This window comes from Rutidosis leptorrhynchoides, chromosome 1 (assembly GCF_046630445.1).
Source record: "Rutidosis leptorrhynchoides isolate AG116_Rl617_1_P2 chromosome 1, CSIRO_AGI_Rlap_v1, whole genome shotgun sequence".
Lineage (NCBI taxonomy): Eukaryota > Viridiplantae > Streptophyta > Magnoliopsida > Asterales > Asteraceae > Rutidosis > Rutidosis leptorrhynchoides.
This window is the reverse complement of record NC_092333.1, coordinates 601,998,811-602,016,412: the sequence shown is the minus strand read 5'-3', so window position 1 is coordinate 602,016,412 and position 17,602 is coordinate 601,998,811. Positions and strand designations below refer to the sequence as shown.

Here is a 17,602-nt window from a genome sequence, read left to right as displayed (position 1 = left end):
CAAGATTTGGTTGGTTATGCAGATGCAGGTTATTTATCTGATCCACATAAAGCTAAATCTCAAACTGGATATGTATTCCTAAATGGAGGTACTGCAATATCATGGCGTTCTCAAAAACAAACACTTGTTGCTACATCGTCAAATCATGCCGAAGTGATTGCATTACATGAAGCTACTCGAGAATGTTTTTGGTTGAGATCAATGACACAACTCATTACTGATTCTTGTGGACTAGAACGCGATAAAAGTCCAACAACTATCTATGAAGATAATGCAGCTTGCATAGCACAGATGAAAGAAGGGTATATCAAAAGTGACCGAACAAAACACATACCACCTAGATTCTTCTCATACACTCAAAATCTCATTAAGGACAACCAGATTGAAATGAGATATGTGCAATCTAGCAAAAACTCTGCTGATCTTTTCACGAAAGCACTTCCAACTGCTATTTTCAGAACACACGTTCATAACATTGGCATGAGACATGTTCAAAAGATGTAACAGCTGAAGCGATGTCTACTTGAGGGGGAGTCAACTCCATGCTGCACTCTTTTTCCCTTAGCTAAAGTTTTTTCCCACTGGGTTTTCTTTAGCAAGGTTTTTAACGAGGCAGTAATTTATAGTTGATCTTCAACAAAATAAAATTGCTATCCAAGGGGGAGTGTTATAATAATAATAATAATATAGATATGGATAGTCAATTTTGGTGTATACATATAGTCAATTTTGGTACACAAAGTATGTATTTTTATATTGAGATTTTAGGCTATAAATACTCATGAATGCAAGCATTAAACTTGCACCATTTCTCACACTTACAAAGTGTTTCTTTCTTTCTCTCCATTATCATCTTTGTTCTTACACTTCATTATTAGTATTCTAAATCAAGAATCAAATCACTAAAGGTAGTTATAAGCCTACTGAATTATAACATCAAGAATCAAACCACTAAAGGTAGTTATAAGCCTACTGAATTATAACATCAAGAATCAAACCACTAAAGGTAGTTATAAGCCTACTGAATTATAACAGATCCATTGTTATGTTTAATTTTCATATTCTAAATTTATTTATAATTTATAATATCCCTTTATTTATAATATCCCTTTATAATATCAAGAAGTTTCACACAATTTGTGTTTCATATCACACTTTATTTATATTTATTTCTCATCTTCTTTCACACAATTTATAACCTCCGGCCACTTCTCTCATTTTAATTTTTTCTTCTGAAAATGAGGCCACGGGTTTACCTTCTCCAGCCGAACCTCCTGTGTTTTTGCTATAACCTCCACCTTTTTTCAGATCTGTTGGTTGATCACTTCTTTTAAATGATCAAATCGACCTCTATTTTCGGAGTTACTACCGGATCTGGTGGTCGTCATTGTTTCCTACGACAGATCCGATGGCTTTTGATGGTTTCCGGCAAAAGACGTCGGCAGCTACACCCGGAGTTCGTGACTTGCGGTAACATATTGTTTTAAACTTTTTCCGACACGCTGTTGCTTTATGCTGTTTTTTTTTTTTTGGTAATGGTGGTTGTAAATAATTCAGATCTAAGTTTATTTCATATGCTTTTTCCAGATTCATGTTAATATCATATTTACTTTTTTAGATCCGTATTTTATATTTTCTTTGTATTTGTTTTCCAGATTTTATTTAATAAATGGTGTCTTTTTGTCATTGAGCAACAAACGTGCGAATTTTATTTTTTGACAGAATGCTGTTTGTGTGTATATTTAAATATCGTTTTGCCATTTTGTTGATCATGAATGTTACGGAGTACATATTTGTGGTTTTTACTTTGATAATCATCTATTTTGGTTTTTCTATTTTATTAATTATCTATTTTGGTTCTTCTTTTATCTTTTATGTAGTGGCCAGGTCAAAGTAACATATCTTATGATAAAGAGGCATCTTTTTTAATTAGCATAACTTGCTGCTTTTTTTTGTCAACTTGCTGCTTTGATAGTCATTACAGTTCAACATAAGTATATAGAGGTATGTTGTTGTTGGGTCTGTTTTGATAGGCATTAATTTTGATTCTTTAAGGTTCCGTCGTTATTATGCTTAATTATACTGGCACTGATTTTAATTTATGGGTTTTAACCGTTTATCTTGTCTACATCTTCTATTATTTATATTTATATCGCAAGTATTTCTTATCAGTTAGCAACTTTGCATTTACATTTGATATTGTCCCCTATTTTAGTTTAGTTTAGTTGATAGTTGATGTAGTTATTTATAGTGCTATATCTATCAAGAATCAAGAATTATTGGCATAAATAATATAGTCGATGCTGGTCTTTAATACATAGTAGTAGGAATATCTTTAAATTGATATTGTTGATCTTGTTTGTTTATTTATAGGTTTTTTATATAAATTTTCTAATTTTGATCTTGTCATGTAAAGTTTTGCAGATAAAAATCATGGTCTGACTAATATTATCTTGTGTGGGTTTAGACTTGAACCCATTACAACCAATTATGTAATCGGGTGGCTCTACAATATCTTGTGCAGGTTTTGACGGGCAGTCTGTGGTCGTGGAAGGGGAGGTTACAAAAACAATGGTTACGTGGATAATCAGCAAGATGCCGCGGTTACAATCAAGAACCTTTCGATGTTAGGGTACGTAATTATCGTGGTTGTGGAAGGGGAGGTTACAATAACGAGCCTTATATGGATGCTCAACAAGGGTTAATATTTTTTAATATATGAGTTGTTTTGGTTTTTTAACGACCTAACAAATACTATATGAAATAAAATTATTCTGACAATTCAATTCGTTATTCGTCCCTTAAAAAATCTCGCGAATTCGCGGGTCTTAAGCTTGTTTGGTGTTAAAAAGACACAAATTTTTTTGGACAACAGTTTGGGATCACCCAGTGGGACTTAATCACCCACGCGTTCATCTCCCGTGGTTGCATAACCCGCCCCCAATTACTGCCCTGGAGGAAACCCGGACCAATCCCAAGGGCATGGCCGGCAAAACCCCCCTCTCCGCTGCCCCACACGAAGCGAAAAGCGACTTGAGTGGATACTTCAGGTCAGAGATAACATTGAGTGCAATGTTGCAGTCTAGCGGAGTCCAACTCCTGACCTCTCGCTAAGAGGCCACTACCAGTTGAGCTACAACTCAATGTTTAAAGCTTTGAAGTTGTACGATGGTCAAATGTAAGTACATGTATCTATATTTATGTATTTTTATATTGATTGATATTGATATTGTTTGTTATTGAATGATATTTGGATTGATTGGATTGAATTGAATTATAGGTATTATATTAGATAAGATCGTAGGTACTAATACACATCATCATCGATATCAATATCAATATATATGTGTAGGATATAATTTAACAAATTTTATTTAGACTATTGTTAGTATGTTAATATTATCCTAAAATAGAGGATTCTTGTTAGCTAAGTCATAGGTTTGAAACCGTATAATTAATCCGGTATATAATCCTCTTATCAATGAGTAAACACAGAATCATTCTTGTAAAAAATAATATTATTTACAGAATAATCATTCACATTCACAATCACAATCACTTACACTTGTTTACTTACAAGTACTACACCACAAGACTTCTGATAGGTACCCCACCTAAACTGTTTTTGTTAATGGTTGATACCGAGAGTCCAACAACCTATATTTCCTGTAGTAATAGTGTCCAATGCGGGAAACACCAGAACCCCAGGTTTGAGAGAAGTGCTTCATTCACATATGAATCCAATTCATGCTTAGATTATAAATCCTGCACATGTGAAGAGGAATACAATTGCATTTGTCGAACTGATTATGGAGATGGGAGTATTAATACTCGTATTATTGGTGTGATCGAGTTTCATTCGGCTCTTTTGAATCAGATTGTTGAATTATGTTACCAGTTTCTAAAACTGTACATCCTAACATTAAACGTGCTTCAAAAGAGCCTAATGAAACTCGATTCACACCAATAATACCAGTATTACTACTCCTATCTCCATAATCAGTCCGATAAATCCAATTGTATTCCTCATCACATTTGCAGGATTTAGGATTTAAACATGAGGTGGGTTCATATGTGAATCAAACACTTCTCTCAAACCTTGGGTTTTCGTGTTTCCCGCATTGAACACAAGTACTACAGGGAATATAGCTTGTTGAACTACTGATGCCAACCATTAACGAAAACAATTTAGGTGGACTACCTATCAGAAGTCTTGTGGTTAGTACCTGTAAGTAAACAAGTGAATGTGAATGACTAATCTGTAAATAATATTATTATTTACACGAATGATTCTGTGTTTTTGATAATGATGGGGATTATATACTCGATTAATTACACGGTTTCTAGACTATGACTTAGCTAACAAGAATCCTCTATTTTAGGATAATATTAACATACTAATAGGGCTGTAAATGAGCCGAGCTACTCGAGCTCGGCTCGTTAAAAACTCGGTTCGAGCCGAGCTCGAGCCTGAGTTCGAACATAAGTTAGGACTCGTTTAATAAACGAGCTCGAGCTTTGGATATAAAGCTCGCGAGCCTAAACGAGCTTATATATATATATATATATATATATATATATATATATATATATATATATATATATATATATATATATATATATATATGTGCTTTTCCATCCATCCAGCATGCGTCGTATGTTCCATTTTAATTCCCAAGTTCATATTAAATGATTATGCGTAAGTTTGCCAAGTTCCCAATGAGTTCTGAGTTGTTTTTTATATTTTCAAAGTTCACACCAACCACTTATATTACGATTCGTCTACTCATTTCCCAAACTATATTTATTTTCTAATTCGTACACTCATTTCATAAACTGAATAGGCATTGAAATAAGTATTCTGTTCGTTTCTACAAGTTAAGGTATCGAGTTAAAAAATGCAAAAGTTTTTTTCGAAAGATAAACGAGCTCATAACGAGCCGAGCTCGAGCTTTAAGCATAACTCACAAGCCGAGGCTAGTGATACTAACAATAGTCAAAATAATTTTTTTTTACTTCATATCCTAGTCATGCATATCGATATTGATGATGATGTGTATCAGCTAGTAGCTACGATCTTATCTAATATAATACCTGTAATTCAATTCAAATATCAAGGTTAGTGGAAACTTGTGTTGTAGATAGTGGAACAACCCTTATACACCTACATAAGACTGTATATGTTCCATTCATTATATATGTAAGAAACCCCTTTCTTGTTTGTACTCATACTCGTAGTTTTTACTCATCTTTTTGAATATTAATAAGAGTATATTTTATACCGATGATAAGATGAAATCTTATCTTATAAAATTCTTTACTCGAAAAATAAAGAATGGAAAGATAGCTAGTGCTTCATCTTTCCTGAAAGGTAGCCTATTGTTTATAAACAATGTAACAAAAATAATTAGTAACTGGACTTCAACTTATATATTTTTATTTTCAATTCTGTGACTTCCAAAGACTCACGCAAGTCAAATTGTTTTTCAAGGGGTATTATGCTCTTTAAAACCCGAAAAGTATTTCATTAGGGTAAGATTTTATATTGAATTAAATTTCTATGTTTTCTTCAAGATATATCACCTTTATTTATTTATTTATTTATTTTTTTCTTTTTTAAAAAGCATCCAGTACATCCGGGTGATGGTTATTATGGGCATTACTTGGTGTTGTACCAAATGAAGATATTGGAACCATTATTGGAGGTTAGGAAATTTATTTTATTTTTTTTCTTTTATTTTTGATATCAATAATATAAACTTTAGTTTTAAGTCACATATTTAAATTATGTTTGATTGATACAGCGGTGGCGATACGCAATATGCTAGTCACCTATGACCTTCAAAATCAGACTTGGTTTTCTAAGAACTAACTTCTCGGACCTGATGGTTATTATTGGAGCTAGCAGTTCTGTTTTTGTTTCAGATGATTACAATCCAAAGAAGAATATGCCACTACTCCTGCTGTTTGTATCTGTCGTGTGTTATTTTGGTTGGTTGAGCTGCAGACGACCAAGGAAGTTGAATAATAATAATAACTTTCATAGGATTTTTTGAACTTCATTTACCTTTTGTTTTCCCCATATCAATTGTTGTACTTTACAGTGTATGCTTTGCTAATTGGTAATATGGTGGCAAAACCTCCCTTGTTACATAAAACTTTTGTTTGGTTGGTTATTTTTCTCATGCAATTAATGAAAGAAATTTGGTTTTACTTTCCTTGTTCTATCATGCGTCTTATGATCTACTTCTACTTAAATATGAAAAACAATAAGTGAAATTAATAACCAATGTAGCTTTGCTTCAACGGTACCATGTGCTAGGGCCCGAGCCTCCGAGAGGTCTCAGGTTCGAATCCCACACAGGGGGTTTACTTCTGGATTCCGCCCGCTCTTCGGAAGGGTTTATGGGCCAGGGGGTTCCTCCTGAAAACGCGTGAGTCGAGTCTAACCACTAACAAGCCGTTCTAAAAAAAAAACAAAAAAAAATAAGTGAAATTAATAATCATTTGTGATTATTATCAGTATAATAACAATATTATCATTTACCTTTTGTTTTCCCCATATCAATTGTTGTACTTTACCGTGTATGCTTTGCTAATTGGTAATATAGTAATATGGTGGCATAACCTGTGACATTTACTAGAGGTGTTACTCATTTACTTACGGATGGACCAATTTAGGTTATGTTTTATGTGACATGTTAAACCTGTAACATACAAAAAAAAAAAAACATTTTATAAGGAAACGGTCAAATAGGGTACAAGTCACCCAAAATATAAGTATACTTGTAGGTAATCCAAAGCCAATTTAGTCAGAAAGTTGGTTTATTCCTGTGAAATCGTAATCGACACAATATAATTTAAGAAAATATTGTACGGTTCAAGTTGAGGACTCGCCAAAAGTGACCCATTTGACACCTTACCCAACCTGTATGAACCACATCTCGACACCTCTAATACGCACAATGCTTAATGAAATTCTCATGATTTACTTTATACTGACAATTGGCAGATGGTCATGTAGGGTTCAACTCTACACTCAGACGTGGTAATATAACACACCACGAATGTATACATGTCGGAAAGGGAAGAGATGTTGGCCTCAACCAAATCTCACTTTTTGAAGCTAAAGTGGCATGTGGTAACGGGGAACACACACACTGATGATACGCATAAAGATCCGTCTCAAAAAGGCACACTATTGGCAACACTCCGCCTAAAAAATACTCGGTACGAGCCATCCCGGGCAAAAAAGCACCTTCCCGGCTTCACTTTAGTAACCCGATCAGAAGACTATCTGAGAATATGCATACCGAACAATGGCTAGCCGGGACGCTACATAAAAATCACCTGGACAAGTGTGCAGGATACCGGCATCACTTAGCCGGATGCAAAGGCATTGAGAAGCCAAGAACTATGTCAACACACAAATAGGCCTGCTGAACTATGAACGTCGAGCATCCGACAACCTTTACAAAGTTACTTACAAACCGGCAACAATCTTGCCCGGTCATAACACCACCATGAAGAAACACTTGAAATAAACATCAAACAAGACCTTCTTGCCTGGACAAAGGGCAAGGCATCCATCCGTCACGATTTGGACGGATCTACCACACTCTCGGCTTAGGTGTCCAGTCCCGGGACAATCACGTTGTCCCGGAACGATCACACCATCCCGGAACAAGCACACTGTCCCGGAACAAGTGCGCCGTCCCGGAACAAGCACATAATCCCGGAGCAAATACACAAACAAGCTGCACGCCACGTCAGTCCGCGAACCTAGGAAAATTTGTTAGGATCTGCTTATTATTCCCTTGAAAGGGACAGATGTCACGTCAACCCTTGGGATGAGCAAAGTTTGTTATAACCATGAAAGGGACATGTGCTGTTGGAGTATGATACAAATTCAAAGTGAGCGGAAGCATTTTTAAAACTTTACAAAATCATACTCTTCCACGGATCATTGTACAAAACTTTAGCAAACAAAACAAATTAACGATACCGAACAAGAGAAGATTAGAATACAACATTTGTAGCCTTTTGAAGATTGAATTTGAAAACTCAAAGAAGAGTTCCTCTAAACGGTAGACACCCAAAGTTTCAACCTTGCTTCGATCTATACCTTCTACTTAACGGATCTTTTCTTATTCCTTATTTCCACCAAAACCGAACCCAATTATATATTTCAAGTATTTTGGTTACTTGAAAATGAGAAAGAGAAAAATAGCATTTTTGTATGTGTGTTTTGTATCTTTAACATAACATTTCCAATACCAAGACTTGGTATTATATATTACATAATTGATACAATAATACATCTAGTACAAATATAATAAATAAAGATTTGGAAAGATTTTCAAAATCAAATCTTTATATAAAATAAGATTTACAAAATCAAATCATATTTTATAAATCAAATCAAATCTTATATCTTATATAAAATATAAATCTAATCAAATCTCTACATATTTAGATTTGTAAGTATATGTATACACATAAAAAATACTTGCTTAATTTATTAAACCATTAACTAATGATTAATAAATTAATTTCCGATTAGAAGGTATATCAAACAATTTACGATTGACCTTTGTGTGTGACCGAATAGGATAAATGGACTTTTATTATTTAATGTCATGGGCATATCTTCGGAATATATGTACCACGGTCAAACCACGGTTGAACCGTAGCCAACCCGAGAACATATTTCCAACAGGCTCCCACTTGCACTGACATTAATAATATTGGTCTGTCTTAAAAGACACACCATGTGTAACAGCTAGTCTGCTACGTTACACTCCTATATTTTGATTTATATCAATCATCCTTTTGTTCAAGATATCTATGGGAACGTGTGACATGGTTAAGTGTCAATCATCATCGTTCAAGATTATGTTTCCCGATGGAGATTTGTGGTGATCAAATAGACTGCAATTGCATTAATTCAGTCGTAGCATGGCCATGCATTTAATTCAGCACAAATCAACGAGGGGCCCAGAGATATCGCTTAAACTCGCTTAAAGAAGAAGGAACAAATTGCTTCAACTGTATAGACATCCACCACATTCCATGATATACCCAATCTGCTCCCTTATGACCGGCATTTACGCACAGTGTTAGAAACAGGTCAAAGTATAACATAGTTTGTGTCAGGATTTCTCATACATATCCACTCTAGGATAAATGATGTTGCCATCTTAGAGCTTACCTTTTGACTTAAAACCATGAAGTAATGTCTAAGTGTGGTCATTCCAGAACCTTGAATCAACTATCAAGTTCCTCATGAATGTAGTTTCATATAAGCCTATATTACTACACTTCATAGCAGCCTTAATTCAATTCTCTCTTCCTTAGAGAATGACCGACTGTGGAAGTTTATGAAATAATATTCATTGGAAGTTAAAACATGCAAAATGAAACATGGCAATATACAATGAAATGATCGCATCGTGCGTATAATATAATCTCAATATATTAATCATCAGATCAATTGCAACATATATTATTACCCAATGTTTAAAGTTTCAAACTTAACATAAAAAAATACAATCAAACTTTATCATTAATGACACGAATGCCAATAGACATGCTATGAGCATCATGCTTAGTCTGTGGCAAAGGCTTGGTGAAAGGATCGGCCAACTTCTTAATCGTGTCTACTCTGCTACAAGTTGACGGATGTAATGGTACTTTCTGAGTATGTGCCGTGTGCGCTTTTGTGACCTCGGTTCTTGAGCCAAGACAACCGCACTCACATTGTCGCAGAAAATCTCAACAGGATCATGGATTGTAGGAACCACACCCAGATCCCCGATGAATTTCTTTATCCACATGGCATCTTTAGCAGCTTCATTTACCGCTATATACTGGGCTTCTGTCGTAGAATCAACAATAGTACTTTGCTTGCCACTTCTCCATGTGACGGCTCCACCGTTCAACATAAATACAAATCCTGATTGTGAAGAGCAATCATCACTATCTGATTGAAAACTAGCGTCAGAATATCCTTTGACGCTCAGCTCTTCATTCCCACCATAGACCAAGAGCATCTCTTTAGTCCTCCTAAGATACTTTAGAATGTTGTTGACTGCTATCCAATGAGCTTCACCAGAATTGGCCTGATAACGACTAGTCATGCTTAGTGCATACGACACATCAGGCCTAGTGCATGTCATCACATACATGATCAATCCTATAGCTGAAGCATATGGAGTCCGACTCATGGTAGCTGACTCCAAGTCAGAATTAGGACATTGAGACTTGCTCAATATCATTCCAGGGTTCATAGGAACGCACCATTTCTTGGAGTTATGCATACCAAATTTCTTCAGTATCTTATCTATATATGCACTTTGGTTTAGCCCAATTAATCTCCTTGACCTATCTCGATAGATCTTTATTCCCAAAATATATGATGCATCTCCTATGTATTTCATGGAGAAACATTTCCCTAGCCAAGCTTTGACATCTTTCAATGTCGGAATATCGTTTCTCATGAGTAATATGTCATCGACATATAGCACAAGGAAGACTACAACACTCCCACTAGACCTAACATAGACACATGGCTCATCTTCGCCTCTAATAAAACTAAATTCTTTGATCTTCTCATTAAAGGAAAGATTCCAGCTACGAGAAGCTTGTTTAAGTCCATAAATGGACTTTTGAAGCTTGCACACACTTTTAGGATACTTAGGATGTACATAACCCTCAGGTTGTGTCATAAACACATCCTCTGTTAGCTTACCATTAAGGAAAGCTGTTTTTACATCCATTTGCCATATCTCATAATCATAAAATGCAGCTATGGCAAGAAGTATTCTAATGGATTTCAATATAGCTACTGGTGAAAAAGTTTCATCATAGTCTACACCATATTGTTGCGTGTAACCCTTAGCCATCAGTCTGGCTTTGAATGTGTGTACATTTCCATCCATATCGGTATTCTTCTTGAAGACCCACTTACACCCAATGGTTTTAGTACCTGCTATATGATTAATCAAGGTCCAGACTTGATTTTCATGCATGGATTGGATTTCGTTGTCCATAGCTTCCTTCCATTTGGCAGACTCGGGGCCTGTCATTGCTTCCTGATAGGTAATAGGTTTATCAGAATCTATATTTTTGTCATCACCCTCAAATATGTGTAAACTATATTTCTTTGGTGTTCGACGCACTCTATCAGATCTACGTATGGGTGGTGGCTATAGGTCAGTTTCTCTTTCAACTGCAGGCTCGTCGACCTCTTGAGGAGAATCGGTTCCAATATCGGGTTCCATGTTGGTTGATTCTTGAATTTCTTCAAGGTCAATTTTGCTCCCACTGGTTCCTTTTGATATGAGATCCTTTTCAAGGAAGACTCCCCTTCGGGACACAAAGACTTTGTTCTCAGTAGGGTTGTAAAACAAATATCCAAAAGAATTAGTCGGGTAACCAACAAATAAACACTTTTCGGATCTGGGTTCAAGTTTATCTTGAGCTTCACGATGAACGTAAGCCTCACAACCCCAGATTCTTAGATATGAGAGAGGCACAGTTTTACCATGTCATATCTCATAAGTTGTTTTAGAAACTTTCTTGGTTGGGATGAGGTTAAGGATCCTTGCGGCAGTTTGTAGGGCATAACCCCAAAAACTGATTGGAAGCTTTGTGCGGCTCATCATGGATCGAACCATAACAAGTAATGTCCGATTCCTCCTTTCAGCCACACCATTATGTTGTGGTGTTCTAGGAGGAGCTAATTGTGAGATTATCCCACAACCCCGTAGATGATCACGAAATTCATCATTAAGATATTCACCACCTCTATCAGATTGGAGAATCTTAATTCTTTTGTTCAGTTGATTTTCTACTTCATTTTGGTATGCCTTGAACACTCCTAAAGTTTCAGACTTTTGTTTAATTAAATAAACATAACCATATCTACTGAAGTCATTAGTAAATGTAATGAAGTATCGTTCCCGGTGTCTAGTAAGCGACCTGAATGGACCGCACACATCAGTGTGTGCCAACTCCAACAGATCCTTACCCCTTTCACAGTATCCTGTGAAAGATGCTTTTATCATTTTTCCTAACAAGCGAGATTCACATTCGTCATATGATGTAACATCAAATGATTCTAAAATTCCATCTGACTGGAGTTTTGCTATGCGTTTATTGTTTATATGGCCTAAACGACAGTGCCATAGATACGTTTTATCCAAACCATCTTTGGATGAATCAACATTATAGATTGAACTATCATTTTACTTTATTGTTGTTTCTAAGATACCTCTACAAGGACTAGCTTTGAAATAAAATATTCCATTCTTGTAAACAAGTATTGATCCATTATCAAAACTAAAATCAAAACCATCATTAAATAAAGCATCAAATGATATAATGTTTCTTGCTATTTCGGCACTGTAGCAAACATTAGACAAAACAATACATAGACCAGAATCAAAAGTGAGCTTATATTCTCCAATCATATCAATAGAGACAACGTTCTTATTCCCCATGATTAGATTAAGCTCTCCGGTCTTCAGCTTCCTACTTCTTGTGAGTCCCTGCACATTTGTACAAATGTGAGTACCACATACTGTGTCCAATACCCAGAAATTAGAAATAGTAGTATTGTTTAGTTCAATCACGAACAAACCTGAATGTACGACGACTCCCTTAGCCCGTAGTTCTTTAAGTTCCTTCAGGTACTTGGTATAATTGTGCCTCCAATGTCCTTTATCCCCACAATGAAAGCATATTGCTTCTTCAGGAGACTTGGTTTGGGGGAACTTTGAAGTAGAAGAGTTAGCAATGCCCTTAGGTTTAGGTTTGAAGTTGGACGTGCCAACCTTACCCTTGCCCTTGTTCTTGCCCTTTGTTTTGTTTTTCTTCTTCTTGATCCCACCTTCACGAATGGCTAGGACGGTAGTTGCGGGTTTACCTTTGGCCATGTTAGCCTCAGCGGTTTTCAACGTGCCATGGAGTTCTGTAACGACCCGACTTTTTCGACTTGCTTTTGTGCCTTGTGTTTTTGCGAAACTGCGTATTTGTGCGTACTGTGCTACTTTATACTCTGGAATCTTTATACACATGGCTTACTTTCATTTATGTGTTAAAACATGCCTTTAAGTACGTAGGATACTTAACTTGATCACTGGAAACCTTTATGACCGTTAGTGTCACTTGACGTTTCGAACAAACTGCGTACTGCGTACATGTTTAACTTTTGTCGTAATTGGAATATTATGACTACGAAATCTTAATTATTATTTTATAATAATAATTACTTGGGTTTTTGGATGCTTAATTGCGCGTAGTAATTTACTTATACTTACTAGTTAGTCTTGTTGGACTTTCTACCTTGTTGGGCCTTAGCCTACCCTACACTAGTTAGTGGACTATTTAATTAGCCCAATTATTAATAGCTAGTAACCCATTAATATGTAAGACAAATGCCCATTTATTAGAGGGAACATGCTAGCATTTATGTCAAGTATTATCTTTAATGTTGCATGGGATCCTAACATAAGCACCAACTTTAGACAACCATTAACCAAAAAAGCAAAAGTTGGTCTCCCTTGTCTCCCATGAAAATCACGGCCAAACCCCCCTCCCCTCACCTCATTCACCTATAAATACAAGCCTCATTCCATCCATTTTACACTTGCTTTCATTTGTAATTTACACACACTCACTCTCTAATTCTTTCTCTAGTTCTTTCTCTCTCTAAAAAGTGTAAGTATTGATTTTTCCTCTTCTTCTTCCTCTCTCTCTCACGAATTCATCATCATCATCATCATAGGGCTAGCTTTTTAGCTTCTGATCTTGATTACATCTTGTAGATTCAAACACGGATTTGAATCCTTCAAGAACATGGAAGATTCAAGCTTTCTAGCTTTGAATCTTCACCTACTTTATAGATCTATATCTTTTAACTTTAATCTTGCTATTTTGTTATAAAGATTCAAACTTGTGTTTGTAATCTTCATGTAACTTAAAGATCCAAGCTTTATGCTTCATGATCTTCAAGAACAACCAAGATGCAAGCTTTCTAGCTTGAATCTTCATATCTTTTGTTGGATCTAAGTTTCCTAACTTATGATCTCATTATTTTGTTATAAAGATCAAAACTTATGTTTATGGTCTTCATATAACTTAAAGATCTAAGATTTATGCTTCAAGTTCTTCAAGAACACTAAAGGTTCAAGCTTTCTAGCTTTGTGACCTTATAACTTGTATGAAAGGGATCCAAGATCTCTAGCTTAGAGTTCCATCACTTCATTTAACTTAGATTATGTTCATACTTGCTTGATTGAAGTAAAGTTTGTAGCTTGAATTGTAAATGTAACTTGTAATTGTGTTAAGACTAAGGATATGATGTAACCTTGGTTCATCATCCATCTAAGACTCTTAAATGAGTTGTGTTCTTACTTGGTCTTAACATATTGTGTATTGATGGTAGAATCTTGGTCAAGGTGATGCTAACCCATCAATGAGTTGTACACTTGAAGCTACAAGCATCAAGGACGAGAACCGTGATGAGCATCAAGCACTAAGAACCCCACTGGAGCACCTTTCTTACTGTTTTCGGGATCTTATCAGACTACCTGGGCTACTGGAAAGTTAATTTTCAGTTAGTTCGGTTCGATTAGATGATTTTCCGTTTAGACCTCGTCTTAATCCGAGTTACGGTTTAGGATTTATGGCCTTCCGAAAGTCACTACGCCGTTGTAACGTTGTGCTGAAATTTCTGACCTACTCGCACTTAAACCGTCGCCATAGTCAAACGAAGAAGAGTTAGGTTCTGAAAATTGGTCAGCGGTTAGGGGACTCATATACGGAGCCATCTTTTTGTTTTGTATAGAGGTCGTAGCAGCTGACCGAAGTCAGCCTATTGTTTCGATCTCTATTCTTGTCAAACTTACTTAGCTTTTATGATGATGAACGATGATGATGATGATGACACTTAAACTTATTTTATGCACTATTAGAACTTATGAGGATAACATACTGACCTAGTAACCTTTGACTTAGGTTGACGACCTTTCGGACCGACTTACTACTTGCATACTTTCATTATCGACTTTACCGCTCTTATCACTGTGAGTTATAGCATCCCTTTTTACTTTAACTATTTTGGGACTGAGAATACATGCGCTTTTTATGTTTTACATACTAGGCACGAGTACTTAAACTTTATATATGTGTGGGTTATACAACGGAATAAACTTTCCCCTTAGCTCGGTAACGTTTAGTCATTGGTTTTTGAACCGGTGAACGCGAATCTTAGATATGGATCCATAGGGTTTGACATCTCCACTCGGGCTAGTCGCGCTAGTATTTAACGGGTTTTTAATACTTCGTAAATATACGCACTCGCCAAGTGTACTTTTAGGGGGTTATAAACGTTAAGTTAGTTATCAAGTGCCCACGGTTAAACATATACTTTTCATACTATTTTGGAACACTGAAATCTCGTGGCCTACCTTACATTACTGTTACAACTTAAACTATAGCTCACCAACATTATTGTTGACGTTTTTAAGCATGTTTTCTCAGGTGCTTAGAGGTTTGTTGCTTCCGCTGTTTAGACTTGCTGTCTCGGTGTTTAAACTTGCTGTTAAGGACCTGCTGTGCTAGAATTTCCGCTGCATAACTTAGAGATGTCTCAAACATGGAAATTTTCTTTTGCATTCGTAGTTTAAGTTATTTTCAAATAATGACTTTGTAATGACCTTTGTGTCACGTTACCTTTTGTAAACGCTATCTTTTATGAATGCAAAACTGGTTTTCAAATAGCATGTAGTATTCGACCGTGTAAAGATCCTGTTGTTGACGAATCGTACACGATGGTTTTGTACGGGGCGTCACATTTGGTATCAGAGCATTGGTTGTAGGGAATTATGTTGTATTAGTGAGTCTAGGCCGAACCGAGTAGGATTCACTAATAGGACTAATCTACAACTTGCTAGTTTACTTGTTTCCGCAAAACTTACTGCATGTTGCTGCTTACTTTTACTGCTATATGACGTATACTGCTACTTGATTTTCATTACTGCATGCTACTATCCGCTCTCGATTGCATGATACTTCTGTATGATTTGCTATTATTGCCATGCTATTTACTGCTATAGATGATCTAGACTGTCGTAGTTATTTTGCCAAATACGTGCTTGCCTTATGACTTACTGACATGGAAAAAGTTATTTTTCCCTGTTCAGATGTCGGATATCCCGCCCGTTATCATTTTGGAGAGCGACTCAGACTCACCCTCCATCTCGCCTGCCATTGTTGATGATTCACAGATCCCGTCGTCGACACACTCCAGTGACTCTGGCGCTTCGTCCTCTGGAGCCAGTGGCCATGCACCCGACCCAGTGATCACCTCAGACGGACACAAGGATCCACCGGAGATTCCATCTCCACTCATCCCAGGACCCTCGGAGCCACATCACCATTCTGGTGGTGTTGTGATTCCCGGGGAATACGGGGACGTTCCGTTCCGTAATGAGCATAACCATTGGGCTAGACGCCTTCCTGATGGATGTGTCATGCCGATTCCGCCTTTCAGATATCGGATTATGACTACCGGCCGAGCAGAGCCACCTCCAGCTGTTTTCGATGACTCATCATCCGACGACTCATCCTCTGATAACTCCAGTGACGAGGATTCCGATGAGGACCCTGAGGAGGCGCCCGTGCAGCCACCCTCTACCCCGCCGAAGAAGCGGTATCGTTTTGATGGTACCGTTATTCCAGGGGTTAACAGAAGTAGGTCGTCCGTTAATGCACATGGACTGAGGACTAGGGTCACCGCCCGCAAGCGGGTTGTGCCGTATCCTGCTGATCCATTCGTGCGTAAGGCTTACCGTTACGCACCATCTACTTCTGGCGCTGGACCATCTGCACCACCTGTACCGACTGCACCGCTTGCCCCACCATCTCCCTCCGTCGAGGAACTGACGAGGGAAGTGGAGATCCTCCGTGCTCGGGTGACTGAGCTCGAGGACCAGATGTCCCACGTAATGGACATCCTTTACCCACCGTCACCATAGGGCATTGTAGTAGATTTTATGATGTAATCTCGTTTGTAGTTTCATGTTTTACTCATATATTGTACGAACTTATGCGGATGTATGCAACTTATTATTAATGAATGGAACTTAGTGTTGTTTACTTTTTGTACAGTGTTCTAATTACGTTACCGTATGATGATTCTGTAGTATCTGTCGTTACCGTATGATGATTCTGTAGTATCTGTATCTAGTTGCATTACTTAGTTAACATGTGTTGCGTTGATTTCATGTTGGTTGCCATATACTATATTATTATTTATTAAATGCTGGATTTTGACTTAAGTCAAAATTTCTGTTTAGTAGAGCAATGGCAAACGGAAGAGCAGCGCCCACAGCAGCAAAAATTGAGGAAATGATTGCGGAAAGAGTAGTCGCTGCTATTGCAGAAATCAACCACAAGCTCCACCAGTTAACTAGCCCATCCGTGACGGGTGTACATATAAGGAGTTTCAAAGTTGCAAGCCCCATAACTTTAGTGGTACCGAGGGGTCAGTTGGATTGACTAGGTGTTTTGAGAAACTAGAAGCTGTGTTCCATGT

At 36.9% G+C, this 17,602-nt stretch overlaps 2 long non-coding RNA genes across 2 annotated transcripts; both read left to right on the top strand.

Moving 5' to 3' along the window:
* Nucleotides 1–1,126: 1,126 nt before the first annotated feature.
* LOC139884247 (uncharacterized) lies at nt 1,127–3,175 on the top strand. The gene is made up of 3 exons (XR_011771888.1): nt 1,127–1,470; nt 1,881–2,004; nt 2,525–3,175. It is a non-coding gene; the product is annotated as an uncharacterized lncRNA (long non-coding RNA).
* A 1,503-nt stretch (nt 3,176–4,678) lies between these two features.
* On the top strand, nt 4,679–6,213 carry LOC139884240 (uncharacterized). Its single transcript, XR_011771887.1, has 3 exons — nt 4,679–5,532; nt 5,625–5,705; nt 5,805–6,213. It is a non-coding gene; the product is annotated as an uncharacterized lncRNA (long non-coding RNA).
* The last annotated feature ends 11,389 nt before the right edge of the window (nt 6,214–17,602 follow it).